The sequence below is a fragment of the Myotis brandtii genome, unplaced genomic scaffold (genome assembly GCF_000412655.1).
Source record: "Myotis brandtii unplaced genomic scaffold, ASM41265v1 scaffold751, whole genome shotgun sequence".
Taxonomy (NCBI): domain Eukaryota; kingdom Metazoa; phylum Chordata; class Mammalia; order Chiroptera; family Vespertilionidae; genus Myotis; species Myotis brandtii.
In genome coordinates, this window is record NW_005370994.1 from 1,522,654 (window position 1) to 1,547,314 (window position 24,661).

Below are 24,661 nucleotides of genomic sequence, written 5' to 3' on the forward strand. Positions count from 1 at the left end.
GAAAGAAAGAAAGAAAGAAAGAAAGAAAGAAAGAAAGAAAGAAAGAAAGAAAGAAAGAAAGAAAGAAAGAAAGTATTTATTAAGGGAATAAATTATAAATTAAAAGATTCATCCCTGCCCTGGCTGGGTGGCTCAGTTGGTTGGAGCATTCTCCTGTACATCAAAAGGTTGTGGGTTCAATCCCCAGTCAGGGTGCTTATGGGAGGCAACCAATCAATATTTATTTCTCACATTCATTCTCTCTCTCTCTCTCTCTCTCTCTCTCTCCCCCACTCTCTCTCTCTCCTTTATTCTTTCAAAAATCAATAAAAAAGGAGATTCATCCTTCATTGAAAATGTAGAAGATAGATTTTTGATGATTCCATTTTTCTATGTAAATATAGTACTGTAGAGAGCCACTGTATTACAAAATAACTTAGTGCTATACTTCATGAGCATCATGGATAAAATGGGCTTTTGTAGGCCTGTTTGCTCCTAGTGAGACCTTGACACCTTTTAAATCTGGAGTTGTGCTCTCAGCTTCAAAGACTGACTACTAATGCATGGCTTGCATGTTTGTAAGTTGGAGAATATCAGAAAGATAAAGTAGGAATTAACTCTCAGCACTCCAAGTTTAACTTGACCTGCAATGCTTTATGGAGGCCTTAAATGCTGTTAATCATGGGTTGACACTCAGAAAACAGCTCTCCACCCATATCTGGGCACTGAGCATGTTGCTTAAAGAAGTGCTGCCATATGTCAAAGGGAAGAACAGTGCTCTGGGACTCTGAAGACAGAGTCAGGATCCAAGGTAGCCGTTAGCACGATCAACTTGAAGAGGGCCAAACCTTCCAGCAGTGGAATGGGCTCCTCCTAAAGCAGCCAACTCACCCACCTTTGGTCTTATTTAAGAAACAGAAATGCCTGTGTTTGTTCAAATGTTTAAAACATACAAAAAATTACATGTCAAACCTAAAGAATTCTGAGCAACCCTGAGGCCTCCACTTGCCCATTGAGCAGCCATCTCAAAGATCTTGACTAAAGATTTTCTTCAAAAGGTGGTACAGCCCTAACTGGTTTGGCTCAGTGGATAGAGTGTTGGCCTGTGGACTGCAGGGTCCAGGGTTCGATTTCAGTCAAGGGCATGTACCTTGGTTGCGGGTACATCCCCAGTGGGGGGTAAGCAGGAGGCAGCTGATCCATGTTTCTCTCGCATTGATGTTTCTAACTCTCTATTCCTCTCTATAAAAAATCAATAAAATGTATTTTTAAAAAAGGTGATACAGTACAGGGGTTAACCTAGTTTATCCATCTATCCATGGATCCATCCATCTATTCATTTTATTTCTAAACTAGTGGCCTGGTGCACAGATTCATGCACATTGAAAGTAAATTAATTAGAAGAAATATTTTAATATTGCTATTCGCTCCTTCTCTATAATAGAAATGCCAACAAACACAACCAAATTCATGATCCACAATAACAGAACGAAACAAATGCGTGCAATTGGTGTGAGTGAGAGTTTTATATGTATCATGCATACGCAAGTCAACTTGGTCTTTTATATATATAGAACAGGGGTGGGCAAACTTTTTGACTCGAGGGCCACAATGGGTTCTTAAACTGGACCGGAGGGCCGGAACAAAAGCATGGATGGAGTATTTGTGTGAACTAATATAAATTCAAAGTAAACATCATTACATAAAAGGGTACAGTCTTTTTTTTTTTTTTTTAGTTTTATTCATTTCAAATGGCCGGATCCGGCCCCCGGGCCGTAGTTTGCCCACGGCTGATATAGAATAAACTTGCTTAATTAGAACTACTTTCTGATGTAGCTAAACTTTTTCCAACCTAGTGAAGCACCCCAACTTCTCATTCACGTAATTGTCAGTAACACAGCAGTAAATATCAACACAAAATATATTATTATTGTAGATCATACAGGGAGAACAAAGAGTAAAATATTTATCTGCAGCAGTGTTTGTCTGTATTCTGCACAGTGACAAAACCTGAAGTCATTTTCAAGTTCCAGCATTTCTTCTCTTCAGTCTGGTCAAGTTTCTAACCTCCTAAATCTCCATTGTCTTGCTAATGAAAAGAAACTAGGATTCTACTGAGTCTCCTATCTACCTACTCCAGGATTTCTGTGAGGATCATCTGCGATGAGGCATGAGAAAACGCTTCACAAACATTTGGTTGAACTATAAAATGTTTCCACCTGGCTATAAAGCAAGTTGTGTTCCTGGACTGAAGAAACTCCAAGGAGGCTAGTTGCTAGGGAGAGGAAGCTAGGCGTTGCTACATGACATCATTACCCGGTGCCCACAGTGACTATTTCTGGGCTGGGCTGGGCTGTGGGCCACATTTTGCACCATGGGGTCTTGTCAGCATTGGCTACAATTTGGTGGGGTGTTGCTCCAGGGTGGTGGCGGGGCATGTGTACCACTTGGGAGAAGCTGAGTGTTGCTTTGTGGGCACCAGTTCCATGGTGCCGTTTCTTTGTAAATGGCCAGTGAGCATCACGGCAGCTCCTGCATTGAATGCCTGCCCCCTGGTGGTCAGTGCGCATCATAGCAACCGGTCAGACAGTCAGAAGGACACTTAGCATACTGGTGGAGGGGTCCCTCAGCCCAGCCTGCCCCCTCTCACAGACTGGGAGCCCTCAGGGGATGTCCTACTGACGGCTTAGGTCCGCTCCCCATAGGGAGCGGGCCTAAGCCACAGTCTGGCCTCCTTCTGCGGGAGGTAACCAGGCTGATCAGGGGAAGGTGCCAGCCCCATCACCCTGCTGCTGCTGCCACTGCTAGCCACCGCAGCCGCCAAGGTGTTTTCATCAACACGGACTCCAGTCCCTTCACCACGAAAAAATGAAAACTTTCTTTAGGCATTTTCAAGATGTGTCTTTCATAGGATATGACATTTCTTTCTTTTTTTTTATCCTCACCTGAGGATATGTTTCCATTTATTTTTAGAGAGCTTAGAAGAGAGAGGGAAAGACAGAGAGAAACATCAATGTGAAAGGGACACTATGATTGGTTGCCTCCTGCATGAGCTGTGACCTGGGCCCCGGTCAGGGAGGACCCTGCAACCTAGGTACACACCCTTGATCAGAATCAAACCCAGACACTGTGGTCAGCAGGCTGAGGCTCTATCCACTGAGTCAAACTGGCTAGGGCAGGATATGACATTTCTTAGCCCCTCCAGCAGCGGACTTTAGTTTTTTCCTCCAGGAGTGTGGTGGAAAAACCCTAGATCACCTTCTTGGATTCTTATTACCCAAGTTACCAAGAACACTGCTAGTGCTAGTGTACAGGGAGCTTAGCCAATAAGCGGTCAGAAAAGGTGTTTCCTCTGCAGCTCATGCGCAGAGGCCGCCCTGTGTTGTGTCCACTAGGCTGGGGGCATGCTGCCTGCCCAGATGCCCTCTCTCCCTCCATGGCCAGGGCACAGGACGCTGGCCTCATCACCGGGGTGATGACACCAGCGTCCTGCCCTGGCTGCTATGGGCGCAGCCATCTTTGTGGCGGAGTGATGGTTAATTTGCATATTACCCTTTTATTAGATTAGACAAATGGCCCAGTGCATGAAATTCATGCATGAAGGGTTCCCTCAGCCCAGCCTGCACCCTCTCCAATCAGGGACCCCTTAGGGCAGTGGTTCTCAACCTTCCTAATGCCGCGACCCTTTAATATAGTTCCTCATGTTGTGGTGAGCCCCAATTTCATTGTTATAAATTGACCATAATTAAAGCATAGTGATTAATCACAAAAACAATATGTAATTATATATGTGTCTTCCAATGGTCTTAGGCGACCCCTATGAAAGGGTCATTCGACCCCCAAAGGGGTCGCGACCCACAGGTTGAGAACCGCTGCCTAGGGGGATGTCCGACCGCCGGTTTAGGCCCGATCCCATCCCCCTTGCAATCTGGGACTGCTGGCTCTTAACTGCTCACCTATCTGCCTGCCTGATCACCCCTAACCTCTCTGCCTGCCTGACTGGTTGCCCCTAACTGCCCTCCCCTGCCGGCCTGATCCTGCTCTCAACAGCCCTCCCCTGCCAGCCTGATTGCCCCAAACAGCCTCTGCCTTGGGCCCCATGACCATGGCTTTGTCCGGAAGGAAGTCAGATGTCTGGAAGATGGCCTGTCAACCCAGTCTAATTAGCATATTACCCTTTTAGTAGTATAGATAGATTATATAAGATAGGATTGTTTAAATGGGGGGAGAAAGCCTTTTTCATCAGGAGGAGATGCTCCTGGCAGATAAAATACATAATCCCTATATCTGGACTGATAGCCAGCCATATGCACTATACTGCCAACCCGGTCATTAAAAAAATTGAACTGCTTTCTTACACCTTACACCAAGCAGCTGTTGCCCTTAAAACCCCTCCTCGGCCCCCACCTGAGGTTCTGCCTTCGCAGTTCACCCAGATTTGGTTCTGATTGGTCAGTATCTATGCCAATCAGTGTCAAAAGCTCCACCTCCTAGGCAGCCATTGGCTCCTCACACTTCACCCAGATTTAGTTCTGATTGGTCATTTTCTATGCCAATCAGTGTCTCCAGGCCTATCAATGGGCCTGATCAGAGAGGCGGGGCTGATCAGCATCCCCAGTGGAGGCCCCAGAGAAAGAGAGGCTAAGCTGCTGGCCAGGCCTGGAGCGAAAGAGAGAGGCAAGTGCTCAACATCTGCCACAGAGGCTACAGATCAAACCTTGCTTTTCTCTCCAGGACTCTCTTTGGGCCTGATTCATAGCCCCCTTGGCAGTCAGCCATGGCAACCCAGTACTGACTTCTGGTCGGTGGTCAAGCCTTTGGTTGTTTTGGATGTTACGGACCCTAGGTTTTTATATATTAGAATAGATACTTCTCTCTAAACCTTTCTTTCCCGGGAGTGCTGTGCTCACAGCACCCAAGAGACCCCCTTTCCCGTGTGCTCTCCTTTCCTCCTGCTGCTCAGACATGATTGACCTGATCCAGGACACTCCCCTGCACACACTGTAGGATGCATATACAATATCCTACATTCTAACCATGCTCTCTGACTTCTTTTCTCTCCATGAGACAAACTCCTTAGAATTCTGGGGAGTGAAGTTTCTCCTCTTGTCACTCATATTTATTATTTTATTTTTATAAGATGACTAGAGGCCCGGGGCACAAAAATTTGTGCCCTCATGAGGAGGGGTCCCTCAGCCCAGCCTGCGCCCTCTCTCAGTCTGGGACCCCTCAGGGGATGACCACCAGCTGGCTTAGGCCTGCTCCCCAGGGGATTGGGCCTAAGCTGGCAATCAGACATCCCTCTGGCAGCCCGGCAGCCCTCGGGGGATGTCCACTTGCCAGCGGGGAGCAGACCTAAGCTGTAGTCGGACATCCTTAGCACTGCTGAGGAGGCGGGAGAGGCTCCCACCCCCCCCGCTGTACTGGTAGCCGTCAGCCTGGCTTGTGGCTGAGCAGAGCTCCCCGATGTGGGAGCACACTGACCACAAGAGGGCAGCTCCTGCATTGAGCGTCTGCCCCCTGGTGGTCAGTGTGTGTCATAGTGACCAGTCATTCCCAGTCTTTCTGCTGTTAGGGTCAGTTTGCATATTACCCTTTTACTATATAGGATAGAGGCCTGGTGCACGGGTGGGGGCCGGCTGGTTTGCCCTGAAGGGTGTCCAGGATCAGGGTGGGTGTCCTGCTTGGGTGCCTGGCCAGCCTGGATGAGGGACTGATGGCTGTTTTCAGGCTGGCCAGTGACTGAAGCTCCCAGTCTCTCCTTTTTTTCTTTTTTTTTTAATTCTGGGATTTATTTACCTTCTATAATTGAAACTTTGTTGCCGTCACTGGAGCTGAGAGCTGGCTCCTGCTCGCTCCAGCTCAGAGGCCATGGCTGGCTGAAAGCAGGTATCTGGGGTTTATTTACCTTCTATAATTGAAACTTTGTTGCTTTCAGTGGAGCTCACAGCCAGGTCGCGGCAGGCTGGGAACCTTGGCTTCCTCCATCACTGGAGCAAGCAAGCCTCCTGCTCCCTTCAGCTGTGTGGCTGCCGGCCGCCATCTTTGTTGGGTTAATTTGCATATCATGCTGATTAGCCAGTGGGAGGCATAGTGAAGGTATGGTCAATTACCATGTTTGTCTATTATTAGATAGGATGTGAAAAAGGCAACATTAGCATTAATATCCCCATTTTGGAGATGAGGAAACTGAGGCTCAGAGAAGTTCTGTTACTGACAGAAACTCATATAGGTAAAGTGGCAGAACCATCCTCTGAACCTGGATCCTCTGGCTCCAAGCTTAGTGTTCTTTCTACCATCACAAGTGAGACAACTAGATGTTGGAGATGTAAATGGGAAATTCCTTCTTAAGGTTAGAAGTCTTTTTCTGCTTTCTGTGTACATGATTTCATTTTTATGTGTTATTTATCTGCCAGTAAAACTAATATGAGGATCAATAAATGTCCCTAATACCAATCTCTTTTTACATAGCACACTGCAGCAGTTATAAACTCAGGTACTATTATTTAAGTTAGCCAAGATACTTAAAGATTATACAAAGAGGTCAATTTTATCTTATTATTATTGCTAGTGTGTCATTTTAACTCAAACAGGCTAATTTAGGAAAAGAAAGTAATTTCAAAGGCAAGCCACAATGGTATAGAAAAACCTTTGCCAGCTGGCTATAAAGCTCTGGAAATTAATGAAATCATCACCTCTTAAAATATTCTCTCAAGCTGCATTGTCAGGAACTTATTCTTTCTAAATTTAGCTGTTGGCAAACAGTCACTCTTAAATCTAATAAAATTTAGTCATGTTTTCCATACATTTTAGAGTGTGTCTTTTTACTCAATAAAATTGTAATCTAAACAACTGTTACTTTGTGGCATAAATGAATCAAGATGAGCAGTACTGGAGAATTAGAAAGGAAACTGCACAGAGTCAGCCTCCAAATGTTTGAAGTGAGAGTTTAGCCTAGGTTGGAGGAAAAGAGGGTCATATTTCAGCCCTCTATTCACGTACTGCAAGTCTTTGAGTTTCCAAGTAGGACAATGAGAAATGTCACAAAAATCCAGGCAGAAGGAGGCTGCATAGAACATCAGTCCTCAGCAAGATCTTCCTGAAGGCCAACTTTTGGTGCATAAAATAGTTATGATCATCATAATGTTTGGGGCATAAACTGTGTTCGATTTGCATAAAATTTACATAAACCTACCTAAATGATTCCAACTTCCACAGAAAAAATATATGGGCATCTTCGTACATTATCTTAAACCTCATATACCTTAAAAATGAAGGAGGGCTTAGGAAAACTTGCTTGTAAAAGTGTCTGAAGAATGTTATTGCAAAGTTTGATAGTAAAAGCTTGATTAAAGAATAACTGGGTTAAAAGGAATCTGGTTAATTTTATTTCAAGCAAAATATTTTTTTTTAAATCATTATTGTTGAAAATGCACCTAAAATATGTTCTTCCCCACCCCCCTTTAATTAGTTCAGCATGTGGTATAGAATAGTATTAGGGGAGACAGAGTCATTTAGAGGAAAGTTCAGATGGGCTCTGATACCAAGCCTGACATTGGCTGACCTTGAGCTATGATGCAAATACTTGAAATTCTTTCATTTCCTATTTTCTCAGCTGAAGAACACAAGATTGGGGGGGGGGGGTTGCTTCTCCATCCCAACTGTACAGAAGGTCACCTATATGCTTTGATAAAAAATGACAATCACCAAACCTCCCCTGAGATCCTGATCTGAAGATAAAGAGAGAAGCCAGCACCATATTTTGATCAGCAGCATAGATGATTCCAGCACAGTTGGCCAGGGCACTCAAGTTAGAAATTGCTGGACTAGAGTCCAGCCGGTGTGCTCAGTGGTTGAGTGTTAACCTATGACCCAGGAGGTCGCTGTTCAATTCCTGGTCAGGGTATATGCCCGGGTCATGGGCTCCATCCCCAGTAGGGGGTGTGCAGGAGACAGCCGATCAATGATTCTTTCTCATCTTTGATATTTCCATCTCTCTCTCTCCCTCTCCCTTTCTCTGAAATCAATAAAAATATATTTTAAAAAAATTTAAAGAAATTGCTGGACTAGAAAAAAATCTAAAGGTCCATGACACCAGCTTATATCTGCTTAACTCTTCAATGTGTAAGCATCCTGAAACTCCATAACCTCTGTGAGAAGATCAAGTGCTTGAAGAATTTAAGGTCTTAAAACCAGCACTGGATCAGGACTCAAGGGTTGGGATCGTGATGTCTTTCCTCACTGGATTCATTACATTTGCCTTTCATTGTAAGCTCTCCACATACCTGTAAAGCAAAGGCTAATTCATTTCAAAGGTCTGTCTTAAGTTTAAAGCTCTACAAAGAACTTGACATAAATCTAAGCTGTGTGACTCAGACACATTTGGAAAGTTGGTGAGGAAAGCATGTTTCCTTGTAAAATGCCTCCTCTTAAAAGACATTTCACAGAGACAATCTTTGTTTAATTGACGTGGACCTCTTGAATGGAGATTTCAACACATATTAAATCAGATTCAAACCTAGTTCTAGCCCTTCCCCAAACAGCTCATATTTCTATTTTAAAATATAAACTTGGTGCAAAATAAAAGGAAGAAAATCATGTTTAAATGTTTTAACTCAAAAAGCTAATTATTACGTAACATCTCTATTCAAGCTATGAATACAATGTTGTGCAAAATATTTGCAATAAGGCATAAGTCTGGATGAATTTTTTTTCTGCTTTGGGGCTTGCAGAGAGAACTGTCTGCAGTATATGTGAAACCTCTGTAAATCTGTTTGCAGTGGTCAATGTTCTAGAGGCAGTGGAAAAATAGGTTTTCTGATAGGGCATCAGTTTTGCAATGAGCACAATGAAATATGTCACTTTCAAGTTGAGTCCATTTTTGAAATTCCAGGCAAAGCCATCACCGCTCCTGTCATGGAAGCTGGATAATTGGGATTCGTTGCACAACCTACATTCTCTAAAAGGTGATTGACGTCCCTGCAGTTTGTGCTGTGTGAAACTGGTCATATTGTCAAAACCTGAGCAAACACAGTCTTCTCAAAAGATTAACTGAAATTCAGTTGAACACAAAGCTATGGTGGGGTTTTTTTAAATACATATTTTAATATATAGTTTTTAGAGTGATGATTAGAATAAAGTAGTTTATCTCAATTGGCACTGTCGAATATGGTAGCCACTAACCACATGTGGCTATTGAGCACTTGAAATGTGATTAATCCAAATTGAGGTATGCTCTGAGTTTAAAATGTGCACCAGCCCTCTAAGACTGAGTTAAAAAAAAGAATACAAAATATCCAACTCATCAAATTTTTTATATTAATTATATGTAGAAGAAATAATAGTTTGGATATATCAGGTTAAATAAAATATAGTAGCAAAGTTAATCTCACCTATTTTTAAAAAATATATATTTTATTGATTTTTTACAGAGAGGAAGGGAGAGGGATAGAGAGATAGAAACATCAATGAGAGAGAAACATCAATCAGCTGCCTTCTGCACACCCTCCACTGGGGATATGCCTGCAACCAAGGTACATGCCCTTGACTGGAATTGAACCTGGGACCCTTCAGTCCGCAGGCCGACGCTCTATCCACTGAGCCAAACCAGCTAGGGCAATCTCACATATTTTAACTTTTTTTAATGTGACTACTATTGGAACATTTAAATTACATACATGGCTCTTATTACATTCATATTGGACAGCATTTCTTCAATAAAAGATAAGAGGGTGTGCCTTTTCAAAAACATTTTCACTGATACTATTTGAAGCTCATTAGAGCTTATTATTATACCTACAGCATGTGAGTTCCAGATAGTTATGCCGTTCCATACTAGTGTATCTGACACTAGACTGTAATGATGCCTCTACATTAGAAAATTGTAACTTCAGAATAATTTTAATTTATACATAAAAGGATTTTGCCATATGAAAGTAGATTAAAATGTCTTAAAATTGTTAAATATCTTTAAAAAATAATTTAGTTCAGTCCCACCTTTGTAGAAGCAGAGAGTTGTAGTAATCTTGATATCACTGAGGAGCAAAGCCACTGATGACACAGATCTCTGAGTCCCAAACCACAATAGTTCTATTATGTCAATGCTATTTAAATTTGACTGTGTTTCAGAGTCAGAATGAAATTATTTTGTGCTTCCCCTGCCCCCCCCACCACACACAAGAATAGTCTTATTTTTTAAAAAAACAAACCCTTCAACTCAAAAGCTATGTTTTTAAAAATTGCCATAATTGAGGCCACACTCATTAAGACAAAGTGATTAAGAATATATTATTGGCCTCCTTTCCCTATAAATCTAGTTTTACCTTAAAGGGTTTTGTAAAACATAAACTGACAAACTCACCAAGAGGTCAGTCAGTACCTAGGATAGGATCTGTCTATACAGAAGTACACAGTAGGGATGCGAAATAAACCAGCTTGACTCAAAGAGAACCTTAAAGCCTGCAACAAAGATGGACCTCCACCTTCCAGCATGTGAAACAAAAGACAACGATAGCCCTGGAGAGATCAAGTCATCTAAACAGAGGGAAGAAGGACCTTGACCAAACTTGGTGAAGATCGTTTTAAAAACCTCATTAATTTAATATATTTGACACAAAGAAAGGATAAAGGAAAACTTACTTCTTGGCTTGATAGGGGGAGAACACAGTCCCTTTGCTGAGGCTCTTGGGATACTAACTTGGGCCCTTTGGAGAACACGTCACCTCTTCAGGGCAGAGTCCACTGAGGAGTCACACCAGCCATCCCTGTAAAATGAAGGATCCAGATCTTTCACTGTTTTGTGTTTTGTTTTATTTTTTAAATACATTTTTATTGATTTTAGAGAGAAAGGATGAGGGAGAGAGAGGTAGAAACATCAATGATGAGAGAGAACCATCGATTGGCTGCCTCCTGCAGGCACTGGGGATCAAGCCCACAAGCCAGGCCATGTGCCCTGACCAGAAATCAAACTGTGACCTCCTGGTTCATAGTTCAACACTCAACCACTGAGCCACACTGGCCAGGATCACTGTTTTTCCTGTGTAGAAAGTAATAAAATAAAATAAGTAATTAATTGATATTCTATTTTGTGGAGGTTGGGAAAAAAGGGAAAATATATTACTTAGTCTTTTTGAGGTCATTTAATAGTCCTCCTAAATACTGCTTTAATTGAGTTGACCAGTTTTTGATCAAACAAATTCCATGAAATGTAATGTGTAAAATGCCTGCCACAGTACCTTCGTATGCTAAACCCCAAATGTTAATTCTATCTGAACCACTCAAAGCGATGCCAGTCTAACTATAAGGTCAGGATGATTAAGAACTAGAAAGGATCAAGCATCAATATTCCATTTTTTTTTTAAATTTTAATACTAGAGGCCTGGTGCATGAAATTCATGCACGGGAGGGGGGTCCCTCAGCCCGGTCTGCACCCTCTCCATTCCGGGCCCCTTTGGGAGACGTCTGACTGCCGGTTTAGGCCGGATCCTGCAGGGGTGTGACATTCTCACAAACCGGAATTGCTGGCTCTAAACCGCTCACCTGCCTGCCTGCCTGCCTGATCGCCCCTAACCACTCTGTCTGCCTGCCTGGTCAGCCCTAACTACCCTTCCCTGCTGGCTTGGTTGCCCCTAACTGCCCTCCCCCGCCAGCCTGGTCTCCCCTAACTGCCCTCCCCTGCCAGTCTGGTCGCCCCTATGCGCCTCTGCTTTGTCCGGAAGGACTTCCAGAAGGATGTCCGGAAGATGTCCAGTCTAATTAGCATAATACCCTTTTATTAGTATAGATTATCATTTTATTTTATTTTGACATTCCAATTGCAATGTATTTTCATTGTACGTAGCATGGGAAAAATAAAAAATGTATTAAAAATATAAAGAGTACAATAAAAATTCTTTTCTTTTTTTAATTTATTGAATATTTTAATCTCACAATCTCTTTTCCCTTTGCATTTGAATTTTCTCAAACACTATTTTATGCCACCCCAGTTTTTTTCTTAGTCTGTTCTCTTCACTAGGAAACCACTTAACTGGGCTAGAGAACACGCGGAGATCAGGGCAAGATGAAATACTGTTAATGTCATGGAAGCCTCCAGCACTTACATTAAAACTCAATGTTATCATTGCACCTAGAAGTGATTCTGGCTTGGAGAACCAACTCCCACTAATCAAACCATTAAGAGCCAGCAAGTCAATTATTGATCTGCAAAGAGAGAAAAAATATCTCCAAAAGACCAGAAAGTTTGCACCAACTAGTCAGATATTCTTCTCCTGTAAAACATCATGGGAAGCTAAATTATGATCAGTAATTTGCTTGAGGTAGATGGTCTTGAGAAGTGTCATCGAACTATAAAGACTAGGGAGTCCTGGAGATGTTCTGACAAATGGTACTTCTTGACACTTTTGAAAAATTATTCCTGGCTAACCATCTCCCTTCTTTGGATATTGTCTTCCTATAAAAGTGTATCATAAAATTGGTTAAATTCAAATTGCTACATCACAATCCTATTCCAGTTCTGCTTCTCTCCGAGTCTCCTGAATGGGAGTTTTACATGTTATCAGGACTTTGCAGATACCTACATTTACAGGTATCTCCTGGTTTACCCATAGAGAGTGCTAATCTAATCTGTTACATGTAGATTTTTCCAGACTAACTCATTGAAGGTGATATTTCCAACTTCTTTGTGGACACCTTACAATTGTACCCTGCATTGATTGTATAGGGCTACCTGTATACTCTTCCTAGTAATAGAAGTGTTGAACTTCCTTCTAAATAATTCAGGATATGTCGAAAGCATTTTCCATGGGGAATTTTGACATACATGACTCAGTCACTTCAGAGAATACAGCATCATCTTTTAAAAAGTCCAGAACTAGACAACTGAAAACTTAATTTGGGTGGCAAATACTTCTTTGTTTTAATTATTTCCCAACTTTCCAAAGCAAATGGGCCTCATACTATTTCCCTAAGCCAAGTAAACATCATGAAGTGGGACTTTGGCAAAGCTTGGATTTATTAAGGGATGTTTTCACTGAAAACTACAAATATAAAAACAATCTTTATGTTTCATTTGCCTCTACCCTACGGATAGATCTATTTACTTCGAATTTTAGTGTAGATTCTGGGTTGTGTATACTACTTTATGCTACAGGAACATCCGGACTCACATAGCTATAAAGTTTGTATAAGCAATTCAAAGCACATTTTTCTAAACCAAAGTCACTACACAATAGTCATTAACTATAGTTCTTAGGAAAAGTGTGGATTATAATTTTTTATAAATATGCCATTTTGTTAGGTGCTACATTTTTCCCCTGACTGTCCATATTTTCTAATCACTCAGTACAGTTGAACTACAGTTTTAATAAAAGAAAACAATATACAAAAATCCTAACTAAAGCAGGAGACAAAGAAGATGAAAACTACCCTTTCTTTGTATTACCAAACTCCCTACTTGGGGAGCATCTTTTTATTTTGCCCACAATGGCTACATTTCTAAAGTCGCTTCCCAAACTGGAACTACCACATCTCATCTTCCGTGAAGTTATAAACCAGAAGCAGGTGATGCGCATGGGCAGGTGTGGTGGCTGAGGTGGGGCTGTGGGAGTGGGTGATGGGTCAGCACATGGACTCTCCACTCCTTCGAACTTCTGAGAAATCCCAAGTAAGTTGTAGTTGAAAACATGAGAGTAATTTCAAAAGTAAATGAAATCAGCTAAATAAATTATGAAATATAAGTTATCACTATTAACCTTGAGGAATTATTTTAAAACACACCAGTTGGTGTTGGTGTTGGTTTTGTCTTGTTGTTGTTGTTTTGACATATAAAAAGAAATAAGAAAACTATGTTCACATTGGCACACAGCATCAGATAATAACACAGTGATTCTTTCCCCTCCCCACCATCATGACGTGATTATGTTTATACTTTCCAACTTTGCATCACTTGAGAAACAAATCTCATCATTTTTATTATAATTTTGGATAATTGATTGTGAAATTTTTGTCTTAGTGCCTATGATTCTTGGAAAATAATGTCAAAACCAAAGTATTTCTCTCCCATTCCAACAGTCTCAATCCATTTTCATTTCTTTCCCACACATATCTCCCCTTCCTTCTCTCACACTTCAGCATCTTCCTTCAGCAAGTCCAGAATTTCCAGAAGAGACTGGCAAAGATGATCTAAGTCCTGCATTAAAAAAAATAAAATAAAACAGCCCTCCCATGATGAAGGGCAGATCCAGGCTGTGGTGAGTGATACATTTGCTTGCTGCAGCCCCACCCATTTTAATGGACTATCAATCAGCTCTCTGTAATTTTTTATACCCTACTACATGACCCCCATTAAGATCCTCTCTGACTTAGTCCTCATCTTGGCACTGTGCCTCAGGGAGACACTGCAGCCCTGCTTACAACAGTTCTCCATCTGGTTCTGTAGGGAGAGTAACATCAGATATGTTAAGCAACCCAGCATGAGCTTTTACCACCCCACCAGGCATCCTGGTAATCCATAAACATTATCTGGGATACAGAAGGCAAAATTAGGAGAAAATATTGAATTTGGGAAAGAACATAAGATAAAAGCATTAGAAAAAGAATTAAAACAATAACAATATTGGGTAACAATCAAAAAACATAAAGAAGGGAGATAGTTTTGCCCCCCTAACTAATACATTAAAATGTGTTGTTTCAAGTACTCAAACTAGATGCATGATTTGGCTTTCTTTCCCTTAGCTCCAGCAACAGCTAGAAATACGGAGCTGACAGTTTTTACTTCATAAATTGAGTTCCCTGATCCAATTTTTATTACAAGGAAAAAAACAAAACAAAACAAAACAAAAAACAACTTAAAGATCTTCCCTCAAATGAGATTATCTTTCCCTCTGGGTTTTCATCGATTTATAATTGCATCGATATTTCATATATTTGCTAGAACACCATGTTCTAATGCTTAGTCTGGCACAGGCTTTCCTTTGTGTATGACAGGATGTCCACCAAATCTTCCTTTTGTGGAGAGAACTGTGGTTCTGAGAAAATCCATCGGTGTCCAGCTGCCAGGGAGACAGGAGATGGAGACGTGAAAATGGGTGGCCACTGGGACAGGACTTTCTCTAACACCTGAAATGAAGCCACAAGTCTGCACATTGTGGAGTTTAAGCGGTTATGTAACACATTGGGAGTTAATTATTCAGTCTTTCTCTTTAGCCCACATTCCCTTTAGGTTAGCTGCTCCTGGGAGCTGAGTGTTGTCATTTCACTGAATTGCAGCCTCATTGACGATGGCTTTTTGTCTGAAAGGGATTGGCCTTTCAGAGAAACCGTATCTGTTAAAGTTTCTAAATAACAAGTCCTTGGCTGCCCGTGATTCACATTGCTTTGCCATTGATTTTAGACAGTGGTCGATGACACATTGAGGCAAAGACAGGTCTTCTCTTTCAGGTACGCCCTGTCAAAAGCCTGCCTCCCCGCTAGTTACAGTGGGTGTTCCATTGTAAGGCTGCTGCTGGCTGCCTTTTGCCTCATCCCTGCCTGAAAATCATATCATCTTCTCAAAAGTCAATGAAAGGTCCCAAGCTGCTAAGGCAGCTAAACAAATCTGCTAACAATGACAGCCTTGCTGGGGAGGAATGCAGGAGAAATGAACCCTGGATGCCTCAGAAAGCATTCTGGGGAACAGTGCATCCCACCAAAGCCACGCTCTAAAATTCCACCTAATGTGAGGCTGGACAGGCCATGCTTTGTGACTAGGGTCAATGGCTCAAGTGTAAACAGAGGGTATGCCCCCTGCCACCACTCCACCCCGCAGCGCCTGAGAGTTCAGAAGATCCTCCATTTAACTGCTTCGGAGAGGTGGGGGCTACTGTCTAGCAAGTCTTCCTTCATTATGAAGGCAAGGATCTGAGCTCACTTGGAGAATGTTTTGCAACCAAGGCTTTCAAACAGCACACCTTCCAATGGGAAGGAGGAAAGAACGGCCTCCTGTGGGAAATCGCCAAACTTAAAATAAAGTTGACCAAGCAGAACTTTATAAATAATATTATTTTAACAGAGTTTTGAGGTGCAGCCAAATATTTTGGAATGTTCTCAGTCCAAACAAGCCAGCATATTTCTCATTTTTTTCCCCAACCTCATGACTGAGATAAATGGAAAGGGGGGAGGTGGGGGAAGTCCACAATTGCAAAATAGAAATTTAAAAGAGAAATCAATCTGGACAGTCATCAAAACCAGGTGGCAGGAGAAAATTGGACACATTTATGAAGAAAGACACAACATCCTCTAACAGGCAGTGATTAAGGTATAGTGAAAAGAGCAAAGAATTTGGAGGCAGAAAGAAGTGCAGGTCCTAAAATCCATCACTCACAAAATGTGTGCATCTGGGTAAATTTCTTAGCTTCTCTGGGCCTAGTGTTTCTCATCCGGAAAGTGGAGATGGTACTATTGATTTCAGAGCTGTTACAAGGATTTAAAAATATCCAGAGTGGAGGCACCTGGCACAGCACTCAGTCCGTACAGGGATGTCAACTCTCCACTGTTGCAAACAGCTTCCTAAGTCCCTCCACTCCCCAGCACGCAAGAATGGATATCTGAAGATTTGCCTTGGAATTAAATGCATAAAGCAATTTGGGTTTCCTTTGTTTGTTTGTTTTAATCCTCATCTGAGAATATTCTTCCATGGATTTTTAGAGAAAGTGGAAGGGAGGGGGAGAGCCAGAGAGAGAGAAACATTGATGCGAGAGAAACACATCGATTGCCTGGCTCCCTCATGTGCCCCTTCAGTGGCGAGGAATGGAACCTGCGACCAAGGTACGTGCCCGTGACTGGAATCAAACCTGGGACCCTTCAGTCCACAGGCCAATGCTTTATCCACTGAGCCAAACCAGCGAGGGCTGTTCATTTGTTTTAAAGAGTGATCATGTCACACTAAAAAAAAATGTAATTGAACTAAATATCTAGTGAACTGAGTCTGATACTAATTCTGCAATTTTCTAACAAAATCGGCTTTGAGAACTGACCTCACCTTGGCTACAGGTTATTGTCTTTAAAGTAGATAATCTATAAGGGACCATCCAGTTCTGGCATTCAAAGAACTGCAGGAACCAATGCCTATTCAAACCAACAGTTCTCTATTTTGTTTGGATTTTACTCTTTCTAGATATGCTATTTCAAAATGAGTTTGGGTATAACTGGTATTTTTCTTTTATATGTGGAGATCCTAATGAAGGCAAAGAGTCTTGTTTCCACAGGTTGTTCAACATAAGTTTGTGGAATGAATAAACTACCCTAATGAAGATGAAACAGAATGCTTCTCTTAATATAAAACCTAGTTCAATGCATCACCCTTCCTTAATTATAGCTTTTTGGCCCACTACTCCAATTTCTATGAAAACATGGGAAACGCTGCCCCTTAATATTGTCAAATGAAGTAAGTTGCAGGTGGTTGAAAAACTTCTGCTTCTGAGCTATATTTTCTAGTTCATGAATCCTGTAATGTAGCTAGGACAGTGGTCGGCAAACTGCGACTCGCGAGCCACATGCGGCTCTTTGGCCCCTTGAGTGTGGCTCTTCCACAAAATACCAACTTCTGTGCATGGGCCAGGAAGTTTCAATCACACTGTACATGAGCGCCCGCACGTGGTTTTTGTGGAAGAGCCACACTCAAGGGGCCAAAGAGTCGCATGTGGCTCACGAGCCACAGTTTGCCGACCACTGAGCCAGGAGGTTCAAAAAAATAATGACCTCTCTCAAAATAAATAACAAAATAATTATAAGCCATAATTTCCCAATAAATTCTGAGGGGGGGAGGAAGAAGCCTAAACTTATGGGCTCTGACTTAAATACCTTGTATCAGCCGTAACAAACTAGCATCGCCTTCTTTTCAAACCTAACAAGCAGGAGTGCGGGAGAAATTCCTTTTCCATCTCCAGGTCTAGGACAATGGGGGCGAAGAACACAATTTTCTGACCCTGTGCGGTGTCTGTCAGGTGCATGTCAGGCCTACAGCTCATAAACATGTCTGGGTTAATCTATGAATCAAAGCATTTTTATTTGGGAATTTTTATTCCATGGAAAGGAAAACTTAAAAATCATGCTTGCCTATGAAAGAAGAATTCTTCTACTGCAAACGTTTAATTTTTTGAGGGGGTGGAAAATGTGTTCCCTCCACTTTCATCATCCCCTGGACCATTTATCGGTCAAGACTGGAACTTAAAGGGCCGTGAAGAAAAAAGAAGCATTGGTTGGCATTCTCTTCTCTCTGGCTGTAGGGTCCCGGCAGGCACTCGTTGTTGCTGTCAATTTCCCCACTCTTGGCACCTTATAATTTTCCACTTTCATGGATGTATTTTCAATTTTCTCAGGAGTCAGTTCTTCTATTGGTGGGATGCAGTAAATCTAGAAAGGAGCTTTTGCCAAAGGACGATAATTTTTTAAAAATCATAAAGTGTTTTACCAATGAGATTTCAGACATATTTGTTTGGCTTTCAAGCTTACACAAATATAACCATTGACTTAAACTACATCTGATGATCTGTCAGTTTTAAATAGATTTTTCCACTTCTTGAATATGTTCCAGTTATGGTTGTCTGTATTTAGTTATTCGTTTTCTTTTTCGGCTGTCAGAAACTGAAGGAATTTTATGGTTGTCTAGATTCTGGGTGACTACATATAAATAATAACGTTTGCCCCCAAAATTCTCTGCACTATGAAAATTTCATGAGTTTTTAAATTTAGAAAGAGTATTACAAAAAATGGCTTTCTTTTCATATTTAGAAGTATTTGTTTCCAATAATATTAGAATTCTCTTGAAAAGCATAGGAAAATTTATTCTGAATCTTCCAAGCCATTGTTTAAAAGAAATTAGGAAATTTTCAGAATTGTATAAACTTAATCAAAATGTCAGCCAAATTTTAATAGCTAAGCTGATTATACATTAAATTTTTCTCAAAGTATTTGTCATAGAAAATTATCCATAATAGCACACAATGGCCTTTAAGACCCTTCTCACCCTGCCAGACAATACTCAGAGACTCACTTCCCATTACTCTCTAACCTGCTGTTTTATTCCAGGGGAGCTGAGCAATACATATATATTCTCAACTTTACACCTTTATCCATGTCTGGAATTCTCTATTCCTTCCTCTTTCTATGCTTGGTAATGATTTACCTTTTCAAGACATTAGTGCAAGTCTTATACTTCTTTATATCCTCAAAATGCAGAACAGTCCAGACCATAGAAGACATGGGTAGCAATTAGAACACTTTATTTTTACTAATGTATAACTATTTGGAAGTTCCATCACATTTTTCTTTATTGTTTAAAGTTTGCATAGGTTTTATCTGGTCTACCATGCATCCTACCTTGAAATGTGTGTGCAATAGTTTTAAATTAGCCATGCTAAAAGACTCAGTGAACATTCCAAACTGTCTGATTTCTATCCAGAAGTATTTAATGTAGGTTGAATTTGGCATACAACATTGAAGATTTAAGAAGCTTGAAATATCGATGGCACTTTGAATTTCACTGAGCTGTTTCATTACATTCTGTCAAAGTGTGTGAACCTGGGTAAGCCACAGACAGAGGCCCTGAACTCAGTAGTTCTGACACCAAATCCAGGACTTTCTTGACAACATCACAGATAACAAAGGGCCCATGATGAGATGGACAGAATGGGGGTTGAGGGGATCTTAAAGGAATATCAGAAACACCACTCCCAAATAAATGAAGTGGACCCACTGAACAGCAAGTCACTAAACCAGAAGAACTAGGAAGAAGGGAGGTAATACATTTAATTTATAAAATCATTGCACACACCTAAAGCCATCTACAGCAATGCAACATATCAATATTTTCTACTTTAAAAAGACAAAGTAAACAGTTTTATATTCACATCTGGGAGGATTTGAAACCCCTTTAAAGGTTCCTTCTCTCATGGCCACCCTGGGGAATACTTTTCTGTAAAGCAATTACTGTCACTTCCCAAATGACACCAGTTTGTTCAACACCATCATTACTACAGTCCCAGCAAAAAGAATGACAACTGTACTTTGAATATTTGTATTGATTTTTGACTACTAAAGCAATTTAACATTTGTTGCCTCATTTAATCCTAAAGCATCTGTGTGAGAGAGAATTGGGTGTTTTTTTCTTCATATACAAATTGAAGAAAAGAAGCCCAAGTGAGTTAAGCATCAAGTCCCAAATCACAGACAAGATTCTGATAAATACAATATTTACAAGGGTTTAATTCCTAAACTTGGACATTCCCAGATAAGTTCCCTCCTCCAACCCCTTTTTATAGTTAGGGTTCATTTTTCCTTCACTAACTGAGACCCACTGGAAAGAAAAACTAGAAAATAATTTAATAATCAGTCAATCCTCAGTTAAAAGCAAAATAAAATAAAAAAATAAAATATCTCATCTCCAGGAGCAGGACTTGGCTGCCTTGAGGGAACCAGACAATGGCCTTAATCTAATAATCAGATAGTTCATAGATTTTGATCATCCATATCAAGTTCTTCAAGAAAGTAATGAGGATATAAATCTTATCCTATATAATAAAGAGGTAATATGCAAAATGACCATCATGCCCTCGCACAAGATGACTGCCCCCATGTGGGCACAAGATGGCCACCCCCATGTGGTCAAAAGATGGCCGCCACAAGATGGCCAGCAGGCGAGAGCAGTTGGGGGCGACCGGGCTGGCAGGGGAGGGCAGTTGGGGGTGATCGGGCCGGCAGGGGAGCAGTTAGGCATCGATCAGGCTGGCAGGCAAGTGGTTAGGGGGTGATCAGGCTGGCAGGCAGAAGCAGTTAAGGGTAATCAGGCAGGCAGGCAGGCAAGCGATTGGGAGCCAGCAGTCCTGGATTGTGAGAGGGATGTCCGACTGCTGGTTTAGGCCCGATCCGATCGGGCCTAAAACAGCAGTCAGACATCCCCAGAGGTGTCCCAGATTGGAGAGGGTGCAGGCTGGGCTGAGAGACAACCGCCCCCCCCCCCAGTGCACGAATTTCGTGCACCAGGCCTCTAGCAATCAAATATTAGGGAGAAATTAGTTAAACATAGTTAAATATGTTTCATTATTTCAAGATCTTGCTATACTAATGAATAATGAATTTTTACAGAAAAGAACATAGTATGTAATTTTCTTCAATTGATTTATTTTTGTGTGGAATTCTTGCCCAACTCTTTATTTTCCCATGGGGTATCTTAAGAGATGGGCACACTTTTTTTTTATGGACACGACTTTGAGGGGGAAATGCTCTATCCACATCTTTGTAATTTTGCAATCCACTGTATGAAAGCTGAGGAATCTAATCAAATGGTTTAATATGTTTGGTTGTTAAAATTGTATGTTTGTAATGTTACATAGGCTTAGATTAGTTTTACTGCCTTTTCAGATATACACAACAAACCATAGGAATATACAGGGTGTGGCAAGAGTAGGTTTATAGTTTTATTATGGAAAATAATACAATAATTAATAACCAATAATACAATAATAAACTCTGTGTTTCACATACTAAAAACTGTAAACTTACTTTTGCCACACCCTGTATTTGTAGAAGCATTAAAAGCAAACCCAATCCTTGAGCTTAATGATTTATGATTATTTTATACTGCTTTGATTTCTGTTATCCTATATAATAAAAGGCTAATATGCAAATTGTCCCCTCGACCGGGAGTTCGACCAAGAGTTGGACCAGGGGGTGGGGCCTGCCAGCCAACCGCCTGCGGCCCCTCCCCCTGGGCTGGCCCTGCCCCTGATTGCCCCCCCACCCATCCTGATCAGAGGTGGGGCCAGCCCACCAACTGCCTATGGTCCCTACCCACAGCTGGCCCGGCCTGATTGACCCTGATCAGGGCCAACCAGCCAGACCCTATCCATGCATGAATTCGTGCACAGGGCCTCTAGTTTAACATAATGTGAAATGTATGAAGTAGAAGAAGGAATTTTCATTTGGCTTTGACCACATGATAAATCAAGTTTCTAAATATCATAGGCCATGCGCATTAGGAAGTGAGATGTTATTGTAAATGGTGGGAAGTGATCCCTTCACAGGAAATGACAACAGCTATTTGGGCACTTGCATGATCCAGGCTCTGTTATAAACCCTTCTTAAATGTAGTAATCCATTTAATGCCAATGAAGACCCTAAAAGGTAGCTACTGTCATTTTCTCCTTTTACAAACTGAGAAACACAGAGAAGTTAAGTAATTTATCCTAAGTCACCAGCTAATAAATTGGTGTAGCAGATTTTGAGCTCATGCAGTCACCCCAAGAATTTGTACATCTAACCACCACATTAAACTATCTTGTGAGCATTAGCAATAGAAATGCAAACTACTTGGAATTTCTATTCTTGCTACTTAAAAACAGATATAATAACTCAAATATATAAGTCTCTTCCGTAACTAAAGATGGAAAGACATACATTTGTTCTCACCTTGGTAATAGGGAAATAGTCCAACACTAAACTTGAAATTACTTTTATCCTTATATTTTAATCAACTTCTTTGATATCTAATTCTGGTTGAACCAATAGAAAATCACACAAGAGATACCAGCTGGAGGCACCAATTTGATTTTTTAAATAGACTTAATAGAAATGAAAATATTATTTTAAGAAAAAGACATGTGACTGATTTATTTTTCTCTTTGTTCAACATTACTGATATATCCTAAAGGAAAGTTTTCACTGAACACATTGATCTTAAGTCACAGATCTACATACTAAGAGAGGGGGAAAATCTTAGATAAAAAAGTGATGGTTAACCTAAAAATTATTGGTCTCTGAAATGTACCTTTTAATCATTTCTGAGAAGAGAACTTGAAATGAGAAACATTTATTAGTGAATTATTTTTAGCTTTGAACTGATCCCTAATGGCTTTCAGAGAAGTCCTGGTTTAACCTTGGGATATATTTCATTATCATGTCTATGCACAGAGCTCTTTCACAGTGCAGACTGAAACAGCAATTTTGAAAGATCTGTGGTTTTTTAATTAGATCAATCTTCTATATATGTTTAATTTTAACTTTGATCACTATGAAGTCTCAGTAATAAGAATAATACTAAGGGCACATAATCCAAGTTTAATAAGACCCAAAACTTACAAGTTTTTTCCCAAGTATATGCAAAGACATTACCCAATATTCCTCTTCTTGACAATATCCTTGAAATACAAGCTAGTGACAGGTCTTATTCTCCATATTTATAGAAGGAAGACCTGAGTCATAATAAAATGAAATTACTTATTTAAGGTCAGACTGATGTTTCATGATGATATTCTATGTAGTGGTTTTGTTTTGTTTTGTTGTTTTCATTAAACTCCATTTCTTCAAGTGACAAATGAGTAAATGTGAGAGTATTTTGTGTGGTTCTTTTTCTATTATTTAACAGTGATTTATTTATGTAGCCACCTACTTATTTACTTACACTCTTCTGCCTTAGATAAAAAAATTGAAGTTGTTGAAACAATAATGTTTCTTCAATAGTCATATTCTGAGGTTGTAGAAATACTAAGTGCTGTGGTTTCTCTAAAGAAAATCATTTGTATTGAATTGTTTACTTCAAGCACAATGACAAACCCTGACATTTGTGTATGAAAAAAATAACTAAAAATATTTTAAATTGCTAGGATTGATTTAAAGAATAAAGGACCTCATTTTTTGACACATCTATTTGTTTGAAAATGTAATTAATTTCTCCATCTGGTGTAACTGTTACCCCCAAACTAGTCCCGGTATTTAAAACAGGAAGTTATCCAATAGATACAAGAAATTTAAAAAATTGTTAGAAGGGCTAGAAGAACGCATTCTAAGCTGAGCTTCCAGAAACTGCTCACAGAACAACACAAAACTCACCTACTAGGGAACCTTTGATCCCACCACCAGAACGACTAGGTCAAAGAGCACAGTACATAGCAGTCCAGAGATCTGGAAGCTGGAATCAGGAACCCCCTGAAGTTGTTGCTGCTGCTTCCACAGCTGCCCCTGGGACCCAGGAAGCTGGGAGGCCACTGGAATGCTTCTGCAGAGGAACACGTTGTCTTCAAGACCTTGTTCACTCAAAGGGAACCAGATTTCACTTTCCAGGATTTGTGTGTTTATCTAGTTAGCAAAACCATTCAATTCTCAGCCTCAGCTCTAGCTACATTGAAGGCTGGGGAAATTTTAACCATTGCAGCTTATGCAATACAGAGAAGCACAGCAAAAGAAGGATGGAATGAGATTGAACTACACACTGCACAATATCCATCAAATGTGAACTACAAATGTTGGCTATGATTAAATTTAAATTACTTTGTGTCAATTCTAAGACAACCATGGTTGTATAATATGCCACTGTTTTATACAGTCCTAAGAAAGAATAAATACTGTATAAAGAATAAATCATGAAATAGTACTAAGATGTCTTCAATTCAACAGCCAATTTCATAAATATTAAAGTGTAAAAGGTGTGCATATTAGAATCAATGAAATACAGTAAACATGTCATGATAGATTAGAATACTATTATGATGGTATGCATGGATATACAGAGTTTATTGTTTTTTGAGAAATATTTAAGGTTCAAACAAATTAACATTCCCATTTTAATAGACATGCTAATGCGTAAAGAGAAAAGAGCAAAGGATAGTAGAATGGTAAAAGACAAGCTTATTTTATAATTCACCAATACATGGAT

The 24,661-nt window shown here is 40.5% G+C and overlaps 1 long non-coding RNA gene across 1 annotated transcript in view; it reads right to left on the minus strand.

Annotated features, from left to right (window-relative positions):
• LOC102241306 overlaps window positions 1–24,661 on the minus strand; it is a 307,752-nt gene that overhangs the window by 144,411 nt on the left and 138,680 nt on the right. The window contains exon 3 of the long non-coding RNA XR_314528.2: window positions 10,618–10,742. This is a non-coding gene — a long non-coding RNA (uncharacterized LOC102241306). The remainder of the gene's footprint in view (window positions 1–10,617; window positions 10,743–24,661) is intronic.